This window comes from Callospermophilus lateralis, unplaced genomic scaffold (assembly GCF_048772815.1).
Source record: "Callospermophilus lateralis isolate mCalLat2 unplaced genomic scaffold, mCalLat2.hap1 Scaffold_63, whole genome shotgun sequence".
NCBI classification, from domain to species: domain Eukaryota; kingdom Metazoa; phylum Chordata; class Mammalia; order Rodentia; family Sciuridae; genus Callospermophilus; species Callospermophilus lateralis.
In genome coordinates this window covers 4,552,554-4,571,347 of record NW_027514713.1, presented here as the reverse complement: position 1 = coordinate 4,571,347, position 18,794 = coordinate 4,552,554, and the positions used below count along the sequence as shown (strand labels likewise).

General features: G+C 33.3%; 1 non-coding gene across 1 annotated transcript; it reads right to left on the bottom strand.

Moving 5' to 3' along the window:
* Positions 1–18,461: 18,461 nt before the first annotated feature.
* LOC143389723 (small nucleolar RNA SNORA18) lies at positions 18,462–18,587 on the bottom strand. The gene has a single exon (XR_013090156.1). It is a non-coding gene; the product is annotated as a small nucleolar RNA SNORA18 (small nucleolar RNA).
* Positions 18,588–18,794: the final 207 nt, after the last annotated feature.

Here is an 18,794-nt window from a genome sequence, read left to right as displayed (position 1 = left end):
GGAGGGTAGAGGTCAGATGTTGAAGCCAAACATCCACAATACACAGGACAGCCACTCACACTAAAGAACTGTAACAGTAGTTCTGAGGTTAAGAAATCATGAACAAGCTGGTTGAGGTGGAGCATGCCTGTAATCCAGTAGCTCAGAGGCTAACAGAGGAGGATCACAAATTCAAAGTCAGCCTGTAAATTATCCAGTCCCTGGCTCAAAATAAAAAATGAAAGGGCTTGGAATATGGCTCAGTGATTGAGTGATCTGGATTCAATCCCTGGTACAGAGAGAGAGAGAAAGAGAGAGAGAGAGAGAGAGAGAGAGAGAGAGAGAGAGAGAGAGAGAGAGATATTATGAAATACACAAATACACATAATCATTCTTATTTTATGGGTTAAAAAATACGAGAATTTCAGAAAGGTATAATGTAATAATGCCAAAGTCATGACCTTTGGCACCAATCAAATCTATAAAAAACTTCCTTGTTCCAGGATTAAATAGTGTGTGACTATTTAGTCACATTGTTCAAAATGAACAATAACCTTTTAATATCAGAGATATTTAATGTTAAGGGGCAAGTTTATTAGATTTTTATGTTTTTGTTTGAAAAAATGGTTATATTTTATAATCAATATAAAAATGATCTCTTTCTCCTATGCCTCTAAGAATATAGACTAGGGACTAGATAATTGATTTTTATATGCAAAATTTTTATCAGTCATCTACAATGGTAAACACAAACGTCTTCCATTTAAAGGTTTATGATCGCCTCTGACAAAATCCCATTCAGGTGAACTCATTTCTGATTGCTTCTGTGTTTTATAGACCATTTAAAAGCATTGGAAGAACATTTTTTGCCCACTAATTAAGTCTGCCACCAAAATCAGAACCAAATACAAGCAACAACAAGAAAACAAAACAACACTGTAAACTAAAAAGAACTAAAAGCAAAAATATGCTGTTATCTACATATTACAGATAACTTTAATTACCTAATTGTGGTTTGTATCACAGTTAACGAACATTTGCTTCAGATCTTCTCTCCATTAACTTTGGCTCTACTAGCTTCATTGCCAGCTAATCTGTGTAGTAAACCTACAGTCGAGCTGTAGACCAGTTTTTATGCTTACCTAGACCTAGAAAGTGAGACAAATGTAGTTAATTTTGAGTGTTCATATATTTTTATGCCTATCATATAACAGAAAATATGTAAATATGGTATTAGAAATATGGTGTGATAATACATCATATATATCTGATTGTACATTGAGTACATATCATATAATCATAATCAATAAAATTATATGTAATATTTATATACTCATATATTAAATTCAATATTTACAAAGCGATTTTGATAGGTATTAACCCTATTTTGCTATTGTTCATTTTAAACAATGTGATTAAATAGTCACACAGCTATTTAATCCAAGAACAAGGAAGTTATTTATAGATTTGTTTGATGCCAAAGGTCATGACTTTTACATTATAACATTATGCCTTTCTGAAATTATCTCTTTTTTACCCATAAAATAAGAATGATAAGAATGATTATGTGTATTTCAGGATATCTCTCTCTCTCTCTCTCTCTCTCTCTCTCTCTCTCTCTCTCTCTCTCTCTTTTGGTACCAGGGATTGAACTCAGGGCACTCAACCACTTAGCCACATTCCAAGCAGAACAGCATAACAGAAATTAGTAATAAAATAATTCTCAGAAGGATTTATTAAATTGCTAAGAATTCTATATAATTATAACTGCAGAACAAGAATTTGAACCAAGGTGTGTCCAACTTGAAAGCTCATGTCCTACATTGAGTAGGATCGACATGTAAGATTTATTCCCTTGGTATTTGAGTCCCGTGAACTTTTTTTACACATTAATCTTTCTAGTCATCTATCAGTAAGCTTAGTATTCCTGACAGATATTACCTGGTCCAATACAAGTACTTATTATTAGGTACAGCTTTTGGGAAAAGAAACTGCTAGAGAAAAAAAGAGAACTTTGGCTGCTTTGATTCTCCTATAAAATGCTTCAGGGCAGAGAAGTACTGTAAAACCCCATTCCATCCAAATAGTGCTGTTAGAAAAAGATGATAAATAGCAAAATTGTATGCATAGTGACAGATTATGTTTATGAGCAAAATTATAAAAGTATGTGATATTACATCTCAAAAAAAGCTTTTCTGAGGCTACAAAATGTGAGTGCTAGTAACTAGACAGTAAGCAAGTCAAATAATCACATACTTTTAGTTTCTAAAGCAATGTCCCTAAAGTAGAAGGTATCAAACTGAGATATATGACAGATAAACAATTAATTTAGCTTTGTGTGAACACCATCTTGTGAAATCATCAAAAAAAAATTAAAGTCTATTTATATTACTGTGAACCCCACAGGAAACTATTTTTTTTAATAATTCAGGAAAAAATATTCTCGTAAATTTCAAAGCAAAATGCAATTTGCTTTCCATTTATAACAACTCAGCATTTGGTTATGAACTCTTTTTAATATACTGCTAACTTTAGAGGATGGAACCTCCTTGCTGTTTTTTAAAGAAGAAAGATAAATATTATTGGAATGTAGATATATTCACAGCATTTATATCAATATAAATATCCATATGAAGTGATTTCCCCCTTGGCAAAACGTTGTTGTATTTTAAATTTAAGAACAAAATTGATGTAATGTACAAGAAAATTTACTTCAATCGAATTCAATAAAGAAAATAAATAAATATGTCTTCAAGGACTTATAAAATGATATGTATTCATACAATTTATAAAGAACTTTCAAGGTAACATTTACTTATTCAATTTAAACATGACTCTGTGGATGGACTAAAATCTGAACTCTACCACAAATCAGTATTGGATAGTAAGGATCACCTTATATTTATTTATTATAGAATTTAGAATATATATGTATATAATAGATATATCATAGGTTTGTCATGATAATTAGGTAACACATGGAAAGAAGTTAGAACTGTAAATTCTGCTTATTTACTAAACCAAGACAGTAAGCAAGTCAAATAATCACATACTTTAAGTTTCTAAAGCAATGTCCCTAAAGTAGAAGGTATCAAACTGAGATACATGATAGATAAAAAGAGAAAAGTTTCCCAAATCTTAGTTCTCAAATCCATATGCCAGCCATTGTTATAAATGCTAGGTGTGTGTCATGGAGAGGAAGGATGTGGTGTAAGGATATGGAAGCAAATTTTCTTGTACGTTACATCAATTTTTAAGGAGTTTGTGGTACAATGTTCAGTGAAACAAGATCTCTGACATAGAATTCCAAGGAGCATTTGGAAAGATGTATGATTCTGTTTGTGGAGAAGATATCTGAGACCACCTTTAAGAATTGATCAGGCTAGAATTATTTCCAAAATAGCATAGCATAGTGGAAAGAAGTCCATTTTAGCTCTATTGGTAACTAAACGATAAGTCATATAAACTTCTAAAAATTTGCCTCTAAAGTAAAATTTTCCATGAACTGAGAAGTTTTGAAGTTCTAACATTCTGTTCCTCTCTATTCTCTAAAGTTTTTAGTTAAAGTGTTTAGGTAATGGATTTGTAACTGAAAAAAATTACATTTTAATTTGAATATATTATTGTTCAGCTTGAGGTTGCATCAACTTAGTTATTGTAATTGCAAGCTTCTTCTATTTACATTGCCTTATATTTATTTTGAATTTTCACATCACATAGACAGCAGTTCTCAAAGTGTAGTTCAGAGAATCATGGGGGTTTCAGAGACCCTCCCAGAGGATCCACTGGGACAAAGCTATTTTTCTAATTCAATGAAGCTGCCTTTATCATTGTATTGAAATTTCAGCTGGCATTACAAAAACAATAGTAGGCTGGTACCTTAACATGAATAGAGGCAGTGGCACAAAAATATACTGGTAGCCTTATAGTGCTCACTGCCCAGTACTCAGAGTAGCCAGTTTCATTTTAAAAATATCTTTAATTGAAATTTAAACATTATTAATCCTGTGGAGTCTTTACCCTTGAGTATATAGTTTTTCAATATTCTGTGTGATAAAATTGGAAGTATTAGCACATTTTTGAGTAATATGGTTGTGTGAACAAAAAGCCCATATGTGATTGGGTTGAGAGATGAATGAGGGGTTTTTTCCATCCTAGGAAATAGCATTTTTACTTGAAAGAATAAGTGATTGATCAACTATGGCCCACAAATTAGATATTTGGAAGACATTTTCTTATAAATGAATCAAGTAAGCACTTTACTTTGAAGCAAACAACTGAGAATGTTTATGAATGATAAAACCTAATCTTTCAGGAAAAATGAGTCTTACTTCCAGCAAGATAGCTTCCAAATACTTGAAGACTTGTCCAATGACATGAATGGTGTCATTAAAGAATGTGATTTTTAATGTTGTGTAAAATCATGTATTATCATTTGGAAGATCAGAAAAATTCCTATTTTCCAAACAGTCAATACACAAGTAAAAGATCCACTCATAGTACAAGACACATCATTGGGTTTTAATATAAAAGAGTATAAAAGTTCATTGATATTTTAAGATTTGATACTAAAACTGACATCAAAAAATTACAAATAATCAAATCTTGATATTTCACTTTAAAAAAGAATAACCACGATTATCTAAAAATGTTATTAAAATATTCTTGTTTTCTAAGCACATTTCTGTGTGAGAACATATTTTGTGCATGTATGAAAGCCATGTCTTCTAATCAATTAAATGCAGAATCATAGTTATCTTCTATTAAGTTACCCTATAAAAGATATGAAAATTTTTAAAGCAATTCCACTCTTTTCAATAAATATGCTTTTTTATTCTGGAAAATATAGTAATGTCCTGTAAAATGCACTATTTATATTAACATAATGATTTAATTATTGGCATTTTTTGTAAATAAATATAAATTTTGGAACTTACAAATAGTCCATACTCTGTTCCTTTATTTTGTTAATTTTATCTTTATCTGCTAGATGATGTATGCCAACTCTCTAAGCCTCAGTTCATGTTTTCATCTTGCCTGAAACATTTCTTATCTCTGCATAAAGAGTCAACCAGCTATTTAAGCTGGAACTTATTTATACTTCTATGATGACTTCTTTTTTTTCTCTTTTACTGTATGATTTATCCATTCAGCAAAGATTCACGGGGCACCTATTATTCTATACTGATATAAATCTGTGATGTAAACTTATAAATTCTTGCTGTAATGAAGCTTACTTTCTAGGATGAAAAGAAAGATATTTTCAATGATTAAAAATGCAAAATATATATTCATTGGTGGTAAGTCTTTAAGGTGAAAACTGAATCAGGAAATAGGTAGTGTGAGTGCCTTGAGATGAGAGGGATGTGAATCTTTGTGTTGCTAGAGAAGGTTACACTGAGAAGGTGGCCACTGAGGGAAGACCTGAAGGAGAGAGGATGAACTATTCACTTGTAGGAGAAGAACAGACCCACAGGCTCAGTAGTGGGAACCTACCTGATAGGTGCAAAAATATCTGTAGGATAAGGAGAGTGAACTAGTCAGAGAGTCACAAGGGACAAAGTCAAAGAAGTCACCTAGGGACTCTACATCCTACAGACTCTACATCCTACTCATCAAGCCTGGATGACAATTAAAGGATTTTCAGCAAAAGAGTTGCTTTAAACAGATAATTCCAATTTCTGTGTGAAAAACAGTCTAGAATGGCAAAGACAGAAGTACAGATTAGGAATCTTGCAATAATCCAGGTCTATCAGGTGGAAGTAGGAAGGCTAACGAAGAGTAGGGGATTTATGACTATATTTTGAGGCCAATAAGATATTCTTATTGGGATATGTGCTAAAGCCACTAGACAAAGAATGATAAAGAATCATAAAATGAGCTCCATACAATAAGATGGGATAATATGGGACAAAAATTGGCAGAACAGGTTCATAGGGTTGGCGGATAGTATGATGAGATTGTGGGAATGGGAAGAGTGTACAGTGAGTAGATGAAGAGCTTAGTTTTGAACCTGTTAAGTTTGAGATGTCTATAGACATTCAAGTTGCAGATACAGAGGAAACAACTGCATACATGTTTGCGATCAGGAAAGAAGTGTGGTTTAGAAAGAAAATTTGGGAAAAATCTATATATAGATGTTAGTAGGCTATGAGACTAGATGAGACCACATAATGAGAAAATATAAGTTAAAAAATTCAGAAATATATCTAAGGACTGAGTTCCATAATATTTTATGATTTAACAGAGGAGATGAGGGATCAGCACAATAAACTGAAATAGTACTGCCAGAAAGTTAAATGGAAACACCAAGCAAATATATTTTCCTAAAGGAAAGAGTGTTTTTTTTTTTTAATGTATAATGTTGCTGATGAGTCTTGGAGTATGATGACAGAATTCATCTCTGAATTGAGCAATTCAAAGGTCAATGGTGACACTAGTAATTGTAGTCTTGATGGAATACTGAAGGTGATGATCTGGAGTGGTCTCAAGAAGAAAGAAAGCAGACAAAATGGAAATAATTAGATAGAAAAGTCCTTGATAGCATTGTAGTAGGAAAAGTTGGCAACATTTGCAAAAGGGAATGACATGAAGAGGATTTTTAGTTTTTATTATTTAAGAAAGGGGAAATAATAGCATTTCTTTATAAGTTGATGTGATAGATTAAGTAGGAAAGGAAAAACTGACATTCATAGGACCTGTTCTAATGACTCACTGTAGAATTTAAATGGAGACATGGACGAGAGACTGTAAGAGACTCCATCTATACCTGTCAGCCTAGAATGCCAATTAAGAGTCAGAGCACCTAGTTTGGAAATTCAACTCTGTCGCTTACTAGCAATATGACTTGGGCAAGTTATTAACTTTCTGTGTCTCATTTTCCTCACCCCTAAAATACTAACTAAGATAATAATAAGAGTTAAACATTCCTCAGAAAGTTGGTGTAAGAACTAAATGAGTTGATATTTGTGAAGGTCTTAGCAAAGCAAGTACTTTGTCATGTTTGTTGAATATGTACAAGTAGACTGGCACTCAAATGTACAAAAATAAATAAACCCCTAATAATCTTCCTCATATCTCAACTCCATTTGTTCATTTAATTCAAATCACGCTGCTGACCACTTGCTGTCTCCTATACCAGTAACACTCCACTAGACATTCAAGTTAGACAGCAGCAGTTAAAACTGTGACCTCCTGCAGGCTCAATTTTGTCAGAACTCAGACTGCTCAGCTGTAAGAGAAAAAATATATTAATTTATTTCCTAGAGTGTTTGAGAAACAAATGAAATAAGACATAAAGCACTTTTCTTAGTCCCTGTAATCTGGTATATGCACAAACAAACATTGATATTTTTATGCTGCTCTTAGATTTTAGCAGCACACCTGCCTTTCAATACCATATGGGAAAGAGTGAAATCCATTGAAATTAACCAGCCTCTCCCATGTGTCTTATCATGTTTATCATCTTATCTGTATTTCATGTTGAAAGACAAAGTTAAAAAAAAAATTGGCCAGAGAATGAAAGGATTTGGATCACAATGAAATTAACAGATGTCTTGGTTCAACAGCCATCATTATTAATGATGGATCTTATAACATTTTTGGCAACCAATTTGGCATATAGTCAGAACTATTTATCAACAACAAAATTGTTTTAAATACTTGGGGATTTGTGTGTGTTTCCGTGAGGAAGTTTCATATATCATAAAAGTACACATCTGCACATAAATCAAAAAACTTTGAAAAAATAAGATTGGATTAACAACTAGTTTAAAATTTAAAGTAATTCAAATGAATAAATTAGCTACTAAATAAGATTGAATTAATATGTGTAGAGACAATGACATATGTAGAAAAATATAGTACCTGCAGAGGTAACCAAGCAACAGAAAAATAAGTAGTTGACATGGAGGCGCTTGATTTTTTTGTTTATTCAAATAATTACAGCTGGACTAAGAGTCATCATACTCAGAAATATGTGGAGCAATTGGACAGCTTCCTCCAGAGATGCCCACAGCAAAGCCTGTATTCTTCTTACTGAGGTTTTCTCTCTTTGATGCTGGACTAGGTTGTCAGACCAGAAGAGAAATTCAGAGTTGGCTAGGCAATATGGAATTAGTAAGGGAAAGTGAACCCTCTGAGGTAAAGCAGAAAATTAGAATTGACATTTTTGTTTTTTACCTAGTTGCCATCTGAAAAGTATCTTCCAGGATTTCTCAAAGCTGAAATTATTTTTTGGATTCATGTCATGTGCCGCAGTCCAGCTGCAGCAAACTAACAGGGGAAGGGGTGGGGGGTGTGACGAGCAACTTGTGTAGATTGATACAGCAGGAGTGGGAGCCCTTTATTGTAGGACATGAGCGGTATTTATACATTCCACACAGCTTATCTAATTAACATAAACTAGATACAGCAGTCAACCAATAAGGAATCTCCACACTTAATGATTTCATGGCATTACTTCACAAACCACTCCCTCTGGCATTTTGCCAGGCGCCATCCAGACTTGTTTACAGACTCTAACAGTCATGTAAATAACTTTAACTGGAATGTCAGGGGAAGGAGAGAGTGCAATGAGAAGAATAAACAGTGTTCTTTGTTGAATAAAGAGAGGAACTGAAAGGCACCCTGCAATTAATACTGGGTGGAAGCTCTCTTACATTGGGGAAATTATAACCCAATATAATTAAAAGCTGTTTTCATTTCAAATTTTTTTTAAGTCATAAACAAAAATGAGAAAGATAATAGTGAGTTGGGATTTTTACAAACATCAGTTGAATTTCATCTTAGAAAAGAAAATGGATATCTGCATAAACAGGCTTGGGTTTTAGCTGTGTGATGTTAGGCAAGGTATATAAAGTCTAAAAATATCATTGTGTGCATCAGTAAAATGACTGCACCAGAATCTTCTTTGAAGAGATGTTTTAAAGATTGCCAATGACTATATTTGGTCTAGTATAATATTTTATGCATACAAGAGTCCAAATACTTTTGTTCTTTTTATGAGCCAGGCTTTAACAAATTTTAAATACTGGGCCATTGAAACAGAAAAGAGAGTAGTCTAGTTTAGTTGCTGAATATCCTCTGTGCGTTAAAGTCCTGGTCCCCAAGGTGGCACAACTGGGAGTTAACAGAAACTTTGAGAGATATAGTGGGAAGTCATTCCATTATTGAAGGCATACCCCACAGCAGATTGTGTGACCTTGGTCTCATCCTTTTTTTCGACTTTTGACTCATGATTATAGGGCTTTTGTTCTTCCATGAGTTCCTACCATGATGTATTACATCAGCATAGACTCAAACAGTGGGACAATTATGGACTGAAACCTTCAAAACTGTGAGCCAAAATAAATATTTTCACTTTATGAGTTGATTACCTCAGATAGTTTGATATAGTGAGAGAAACTAATAAGTTTCTTCTCAACAAAAGAAACAATCTGTGAGGTGAACAGAGAGTCTACATCCTGGGAGCAAATTTTTATCCTTCACACATCAGATAGAGCACAAATCTCTAGGGTATATAAAGAACTCAAAAAACTAAGCACCACAAAAACAAATAACCCAATCAACAAATGGGCCAAGGACCTGAACAGACACTTCTCAGAAGAGGATTTACAATCAATCAACAAATATATGAAAAAATGCTCATCATCTTTAACAGTAGAGAAATGCAAATCAAAACTACTCTAAGATACCATCTCACTCCAGTCAGAATGGCAGCTATTAAGAATATAAACAACAATAAGTGTTGGCAAGGATGTAGGGGAAAAGGCACACTCAGACATTGCAGGTGAGACAGCAAATTGGTGCAGCCAATATGGAAAGCAGTATGGAGATTCCTTAGAAATCTGGGAATGAAACCACCATTTGACCCAGCTATCCCTCTCCTCAGTCTATAACCAAAGGACTTAAAATCAGTATACTACAGGGACACAGCCACATCAATATTTATACCAGCACAATTTACAATAGCTAAACTGTGGAGCCAACCTAGATGCCCTTCAGTGGATGAATGGATTAAAAAAAAGTGGCATATATACACAATGGAATTTTACTCAGCAATAAAAGAGAATAAAATCATAGCATTTGCAGGTTAATGGATGGCATTGGAGAAGATAATGCTAAGTGAAGTTAGCCAATCCCCAAAAAAAAAATGCTGAATGTTTTCTCTGACATAAGGAGGCGGAATCATAGTGGAGTAGGGAGGGGGAACATGTGAGGAATAGATGAATTCTAGATAGGGCAGAGGGGTGGGAGGGAAAGAAAATGGGCAGGGAGTTAGCAAGGATGGTGGAATATGATAGACATTATTAACCAAAGTACATGTATGAAGACACGAATTGATGTCAACATACTTTATATACAACCAGAGATATGAAAAATTATGTTGTATAAGTGTAATAAGAATTGTAATGCATTCTGCTGACATTTATTTTTAAAAAATCAATAAAAATAAAAATAAATAAATTTTTAAAAAAGAGGAAAAAACAACTGAGTGAAAAAAAGTAAAAAAAAAAGAAAAAGAAAAAGAAAGGAAGGAAGGAAGGAAGAAAGAAAGAAAGAAAGAAAGAAAGAAAGAAAGAAACTAACATCCATCCAGGAATTCAAGGCAAGTACAAATCCACTGTCTCCAAAAGAAAAATTAAACAGAAGAGATTTATTTTTTTCCTTACTCCTCCTGGTAGTTAGAGTTTGATCATGTATAACTTAGCAAAACATTGCTTGGAAACATTTTTGATCACACGATCCACTGAGTGCTACTGGAATCTAATGGGTAGGAGCCAGAGTGCTTCAGTTGAGCAACGCTGGCCTAGCCCTGGACATCGCAGTGTCATGGCAGCAGTTGTGTGGATGTGGCTGATGTCTTGCTGTGTGTCTAAGCTACAATGTCCTGAGCAAACGACTTCAGTGGCAATACTTTGGCATCTTGACTATGCCTTGCCTCTTGGGATTCCTGCTTGATCTCAGCTCTCCAAGTTTTTACTAATTTTGTACATGACATACTTATCCAAAAAAATCCTTAATACTGAAGTTAGTAAATTTTCATGTTAATAGTCAAGAAAATCTAATCAGTGGAGATAGTTTATTAGTAGAGATAGTTGCATTTATTCTTATGAAATAGTCTAACTTACTTTGGAAAATAAACAATACTCACCATTTATTAAGTACTTCTATTTGCCAAAGGAATATACACATAATATCTAATTTATTTTCTATGCCACTTTGGGAAATAAGCATCAATGTCTCTAAGGATTTGTGAAACTAAAGAAACCTTAAGGCATCCACCTTATAAATATCAGACCTCAAGTTTCAAATCAAGGTCTTTTCAATTCTAAAGGCCTTTACTCATTAACCAGGTCTTTTTGCTACCTCACTTTTCTATATATATATATATATATATCAGCATTCATATCTCATATCTCAGAAAACAAATTCTAACATTCTCTAAATTACTGTCTATGTTACTCATCTCTATTTAACTTCCATCCCACTCTATTCTGGCTTTTTATTCTTAAGATTCCATTACCATATCTCTTCACAAATCACCACTGACTTTCTAGGTTTCAAATCTAAGCAATCTAATTCCTCCTTGCCAAAATTCCATCACCACTCTATCTTCAGGACATCTTTTATTACTTGGTTGCCTTAGTGAAGTACCCCATCTTTGTTTAATTATAGGCTCTTTTAACTCTGTCCAACTCTTGAACATTGGTGCTCATTTGTTCTCCCTCTTTGTCCACTCTCCCTGGTGCTACATGTTCACGCCAGATAACCTCATTTATGCTCAATGTCATTTTATAATTGCTTATAAGATTATTTTATATTAAAATTAATTTAGTCAAGAACACTATATAAAGAATGTAAATGCTATAGTTAAATTCACAAGCCTTTAGATAACTACCTGTAAGCTTGACAAATGAAAAATTTCATCTACTTTTAGAAAAAAAAATATTCTCTGAAATAATACTTAGCCTTTTGGGTACTTCCTTATTAATTAAAGCCACATCATTCAATGCTTCCAAAGTTTGACTTAGGGTTTTCTATAAAATGTTATGTTCTATGCTTAAAATAGTACAACGTGAAATTATTAAGTTATCCCAATCTCCCATGCACAGGTGGAGAGAATGGCTTTATTTCCTTGACTGCTTTCTTTGTTCCTGCTTGAGGCAAAGATGGGTTACTATTACTTAAGGATAGAAAGCTTTCCCAATGTTTCTGAAAATTGTGCCTTCTTACACTGTAGCTGTGATTATAGATATACAGTGGGAACTACATACCGAGATCCATTAAACCTGAAGAGACCTAGATACTTCTTCCATTTGCTGACTGGCCTGCAGCAGTTTTGCAGAATGGGTCACAGCAGGGTAGGAAAATCCTCTCTCTCCATAATGTGATTAGCCCTGGTTACTCTATGACAAAAAAACAAACAAACAACAACAACAACAAAAAAAAACCACACACAACAAAAAGAAGACCTCTTTCTAAAATAGCATTACAATGTCACACATCTTTATAAGTTTAATAATATACTTGCCATTTTCCTGGAAGCAAGCTGTCCCGTGACAGCATGGCTAGGTCAGAAGGGGAATCAGGTCTCACCTACACAGTATTCTAGGAAGTGGTTTTGAGACCATCCATATTTCTCCTCCCTTTTGGGGAATTTGTTTTCAGGAGGATCTGCTATCTGCATATGCCAGCTGACCTCAGTCAAGCCTTTTCAATTTATCAAAGATATTTTAATAATGCTAAACTTCTAAAGGAAAGGGGACAGTAGGATACTATATTGGTTTGCATTAAATAAAGGGAATCGTCTCAGATAATGCTGATATACCCACTACCAGTAAAAGAAAAGACTGCCAGTTTTTATCAGTTTATTTCACTTGGCAATCAACCATAACATGAAGGATAGTTTTACAGAAAATTGTTCTTATTAATAAGTAATAGTGGATAGAAATAAGATCCTTGATTGATAATTTTCATTGGTCTTTGTATGAAAACAGACTTATGAATAACATACTCAAAAATTATCCCTATTTTCATAAATATTTAAATTAATTTTCACCAAATTATTAAGCATAGGTTGAAATATGTTATACAGATTTTGACTGGGTTTTGGTACTTCTTAAGAGATAAAAAGAGAATGACATTTGCATTTAATATCTAGGATACCACCTGTCATGATAAAATGTCATATTGTAACATTTATACTTTTATCCTTTAAATACAAACTGGAAAATTAAGAATTACTATCTCAAATAACATTTTTTTTTGTATTTGAATTATGCTTGATTTCTTTTCAGGCTTTTCCTCAATTTCCCTAAATTGAAATTCTTTTAGTAAAACCATACATTATAATCTTGATATTAGGAAGATGTAACTCTGGAGAAGGAATCCTAAGTTGACTAGGTCACAAATGATAATTGAAAAGGAAGTCTCCTAGATAAATGGGAAAATACAAACAGACACATTTTTTAGATTGTTCCTAGTTTGATAAAGCTAATAAAAGTTATCACAAGCATCAGATATTGTATTAAAGAAATGAACAACATAGTCTTATTGTCACTATTTGATATCTCAGAAATAAGCAAAACAATCAGATAAATCCTTGTAAATGCTATACTCACCAAATTAAATAAATGATGGGATAGTAAAACTAATGAAACATTTCAATAGTTATTAACAGATACCACACAAAAATCATTAGCTCCTCTAATAGAATAGGAAGCCAGAAAATAATCCATTCACAGTGGGTATAGAATATTTAAGAATGTGAAAAAAAATAATTTTATAGTTTATAGTTATAAAGGGTAAGATACACACTATTTATGAGAGGAAAAATACTTGTAAAAATAAATCTTACAGATTAAAGGCATTCCAGTGAGAAATGTTTTTTGAAATGAAACGCAGTGACCTTTTTTAAAAAAATATATATGTTTTTTTTAGTTATAGATGAACCCAATGCTTTTATTTTATTTATTTATTTTTATGTGGTGCTGAGGATTGAACCCAGTGCCTCACACACACACGAAGCAAGTGCTTTGCCACTAAGCCACAATCCCAATCTCTCAGTGAGACTTTTTAAAAACAAGATTTGTTTGAAAGAGTGAATATCAAAAACATTCTATGAAACCTAAGTGGCCAGCAGGTGGAACTTAGAAAAACGATAGCTGACATAGAGGGCCGCCATACTGCTTTGGACCAAGGAATAAAAGTGCACTGTTGGGCTGGGGATGTGGCTCCAGTGGTAGAGCGCTTGCCTGGCATGCGTGTGGCCCGGGTTCGATCCTCAGCACCACATACAAACAAAGATGTTGTGTCCGCCGAGAACTAAAAAATAAATATTAAAAAAAAATTCTCTCTCTCTCTCTCTTCCCCTCTCTCTCTCACTCTCTCTTTTAAAAAAAAAGTGCACTGTTGTTAGTTCAGAGCCCTGAATGGATCCCACATCTGATATGTCTGAGGAAAATAGCACATCAGCACTATTTTTGTTACCTGATCTTAAGTAAACTTATAAAAAAAATAACATGCCATCCAGTGTATGCCAGTACTAGGCCACCATTCTTTAACTGGAGTTTTTCCTAATACTCAAAACTGACCCATAAGCATGATTCTAAGAACCTCATAGGACATCTGGTTCTCCACATTAGTAGAATAGTTTGAGGTGGGATGATTGGAGTGTCCTGAAGTGGGGAATGACAACACCAAGTGTTTGAATTTGGGACCCTGATTCCAGATAGCTCTACTGATCCCACCTGGTTCCAAGCTCTGGATGGAGATTTAGAAATTTCTAGGCATATTTCTTATTTATGTCTGGCATCCTAACTCATCAGGTATCATGAAACATAGAACCAGAAATTATCCCAATGTGTGCATATTCTATATTCTCAGTAGCATAACTATAAATGTACCATCTGTTTTTCTTTTTTCTAGAATAATAAAATTACATTTTATCAGAATTCCCATTTTTATGGAGTATAAACTATTGCTGTGTTACAAACAGTGAATTTATGTGCATGAACTTACGTTTTTCTTAGTTATATCTTATTATATCTACTGTACAATTTATGCTCACAATTTAATACATAACATTGTGACCTTCCTCTGCCACACTTCACTTATGAGAGCTGAATTTGGAGTGTTCGCAGGATTTATTTAAAATCTGAATGAAAGGAAATTGAGTTGGACTGACTTTTAACTGGTTTTAATAGGATATTTTTAATTTGTTTTGTAGTCATTTCTATATGTGTTTGTGCTATTGCTTATGATTCAAAAGGCCTTCAGAAAGATTTCTGTCATTGACTACATTGATTTACCATGTGCAATACAAAGACCTACTCTCTAAGGTGCAGGCTGGAGGTAATATTGCAATATAAGCATGCCCAATATCTCCTGCTTGGCACCAGAAGACTGTGGGTAGCAGAGAAGAAAAAAATATTGAAACATACAGAACCAGAACTAGAACTATTCTGTGGAAAATTATTCCAAACATTATATGTATAAAATTTTAAGCAACTGATTTTGTTTGCTCTAATGCCTAGCAAGAACAGAAGTCCTCTATTGTTAAAAATAAGCATCAAATACAATTATAAGTGCACCATCTCTTTGTTTTAATGGGAAATGTGCACTATGTGATTTATCAGAATTACTGTGTTTGTAGGATACAGACTGAAAGCAGCCCGGCAGTACCTGAGTTTGTCTGGATGTGAAGTCTCATGTTTTATGTATAGAGATCATGTTTAGCATATCTAACACATTTGTCTTGATGAAGTCTAGCAGTTTCAGATAAAGTGATGTGTAAAATTGACACCAATGCAGAAAAACAGCATGAAGAAACAGTGTTCCACTGATAAAACTCTTATATGTTTGTCAATAATTCAAAATACATAGTGCAAAAGCAATTTGTTATATTAAGTAAAAAGTATCTCAGTGAAATGTAGAGACAATGTAAACATATATCTTAAGGGCTGTCTTATAGGCCTTAATTTCAGATTAGTTTTCTACATTTTTTTCAGGATTATTGATCTTGCCAAAATTTAAATATGACAGGAAGAAAGTATATTAGTGAAAGCCAGACTTTTAAATGGAATGAAGGAAAAAAATTAAAGACACAGTAGGGTTTCAACATTCCTAAACTATATCATCACACAAGAAATTAAAACATCTGAAGATGAAAATTACAAATAAACTTTTCTAAACTTTGTTTTTGGAGGTGCATCAGGGTTTGAATTCAGGGGCACTCAGCCACTGTGCCACATCCATAGTCCCATTTTGTAATTTATTTAGAGACAGGATCTTACTGAGTTACTTAGCACCTTGCTGTTGCTGATGCTGGCTTTGACCTTGTGATCCTCCTGCCTCAGCCTCCTGAGCCACTGGAATTATAGGCATGCGCCACCATGCCCAGTTTAAACTCTTAATAACACAAATAAAATTTAATTAACTAAGCTAGAGGAAAAGCTAAATTATCCTTATATTGACTCTAAAAAATAGTATTTTAACCTTGTGGTTTTATGAAGAGATGATAAAAGATTATGTTAAAAAAATAAAGAATAAACATATTATACAGGTTTACAGAAGTCTGAAAGCAGTGAAAATATTCTTCAATTTTTCTATTTAATGATTTGTAAGTATGTAAGTATGTAAAGTAAAATAGTATCCTGAGAATACAATTATAAAATTTCTATCCACAGTCTAAACAACAAAGCCAAGGTAAATGACTTATTATATCACACTTAAAGCAGAGAAGGTCAATTAATGATCTAAGTATTCAAATTCTGAGAAATAGTATCTAATAGATGTAGTTTAGTAATTCCAGTATAGTACTCAGATATGATGTGCTTAATTCTTGAATTACCAATGATATACCTTTATAGAGAGCTGAATGATAGCTCCCAATACTGTCTTTGAATTTGATTTTAGTCTAAAATCCTTGGTAAATTATTTTCCCATTTCTTTCTCTCATGCCTGCTATCTAGTCTGTCAGTGAATTGTATAAATTCTACCTCCAAAAAATATTCAGAATATAACCACTTCTCACTACTGCTCTTCAATCTCCCTGATGCAAACCATCATCTTCCTCACCTGCATTATTCCAAAAGTGTCCTAACTGGAGAGCTTTCTTCCATCTTTGTTGTTCTTCCCTCCTATGAGTCAGCTGTCACACAACAGCCAGAGTAAGCCTATTAATGTCAAATCAAGCCACTCCTGTGTTCAGATCATTCTAATGACTTTTCATCTTCTTAACAAAATCCTAAGTTCTGCCATGATTTGCAAGGCTCTGTGTGATATGGATCCTACAGTCCTTGCTTGATCTTATCCTCTACTACCTCACCTCCTGTATGCTTTTGTTGTGCTGACCTCTCAGGAAACACCACTTTTCTGCTCAGGAATACTGCCTTTCCTAGAAATCCTCTTTCTTTATACCTGCTTGCTGTCATTTTCTTCAAGACTTTACTCAAATCCACTTTCTCAGTCAACTAGTCCCTATTAACATGTATTTTTGGCCCTCAGACACATCTAATCCTTTTCTGTTTTATTATTCTCTGTAGTATTTGTCATTATGGAATACTGTGTGTATTTTTCTTATTACTACTGTTTATTTTCTTCATGCTCCTATCTGGTATGTAAACTTTATGAAAGCAGGGATTTTAAAAATGTTTTGTGTTTAATTATATCTTTAGAATCCTGAAGATGCCCCTAATAGGGTAACTACCCAATACAATTTAGTTTAATTCTCATTAATTTACAGTAAATATTTTGGAGTGATCTTTTTTAAAGTAGTCCATAAATATAACTTAAGTTGTATTATGTCCTTTTTACAACATGAATTACAAATGTTGCTGCTTCTGGTCATTGCTTTCCAATCAACAGTTTAGGACTCACCTAAGTGTTTCATATTTTGTTACATTTCTTAGTGAAGTTGGCATGCTTTTTCTCAAATACTAATATGGTAATTTCAATCCTGCTTAACATGCTTCAGTAGCTTAAATCCTAGTGTTCTCATTACAAGGTAGTTTCTTCAGGTTTAAGGAGGAACATTGGAAAGATGTGAATGAGAATAATGCCTTATGGTATGATTTGAGCTTAGATTCACAAAAGTGAAATTATTTACTGAAAAGACAATTATTTATGAAGTTTGGTACTATAGTTTCTGTTACTACAAAACTTTCATGATGTACATCATAACTCATCACCATGGATATATAGAAAAAAAGACATTGATAACCTGGGGTTTTAAAGGAAAGAAAATGCACCTTATTGTTTTGTTTTTTATTTTATCTTATTTATTAATCTATTTTTTGGTGGGGTCAAATAACTTTGACTATCTCTAATTTTCATTCATGGCATTTTGACCAGCTGCATGAACTAGGGGTGTAATCATGGCTTAATTTAACAGTAATTACCTTTTGAAATTCCTGAAATCTTAATTGCAATCTTAGTTTCTTCTTTTAAATGTCTATTAGGTACCTCATATTTTTAGTAACTGTCTTGAAGTTTTTTCCCAGAGACTTAATAGTCCTTTGAGGAAAACAAAACCACAAAGTTACTCTGAGATGTTTTCAACAACATGCAGCTACAGGAAAGGCCCCATACTGATACACCTCATTGCAATCTTAATTACATTTGAGCTAGCCAAGTAACACAAGTGATTCACATCTTTGACTGATTAGGTGGTCTACACTGAATCCTTTTCAATTTATTCAAAATGAAAATTTAATGTATGGAAATACAACATAATACTTTTAATTGTATATAACAGAAGTCCTAGAGCTAGAACTTAAATTGTAATCTCTGTTGAATACTTAAACTTATCT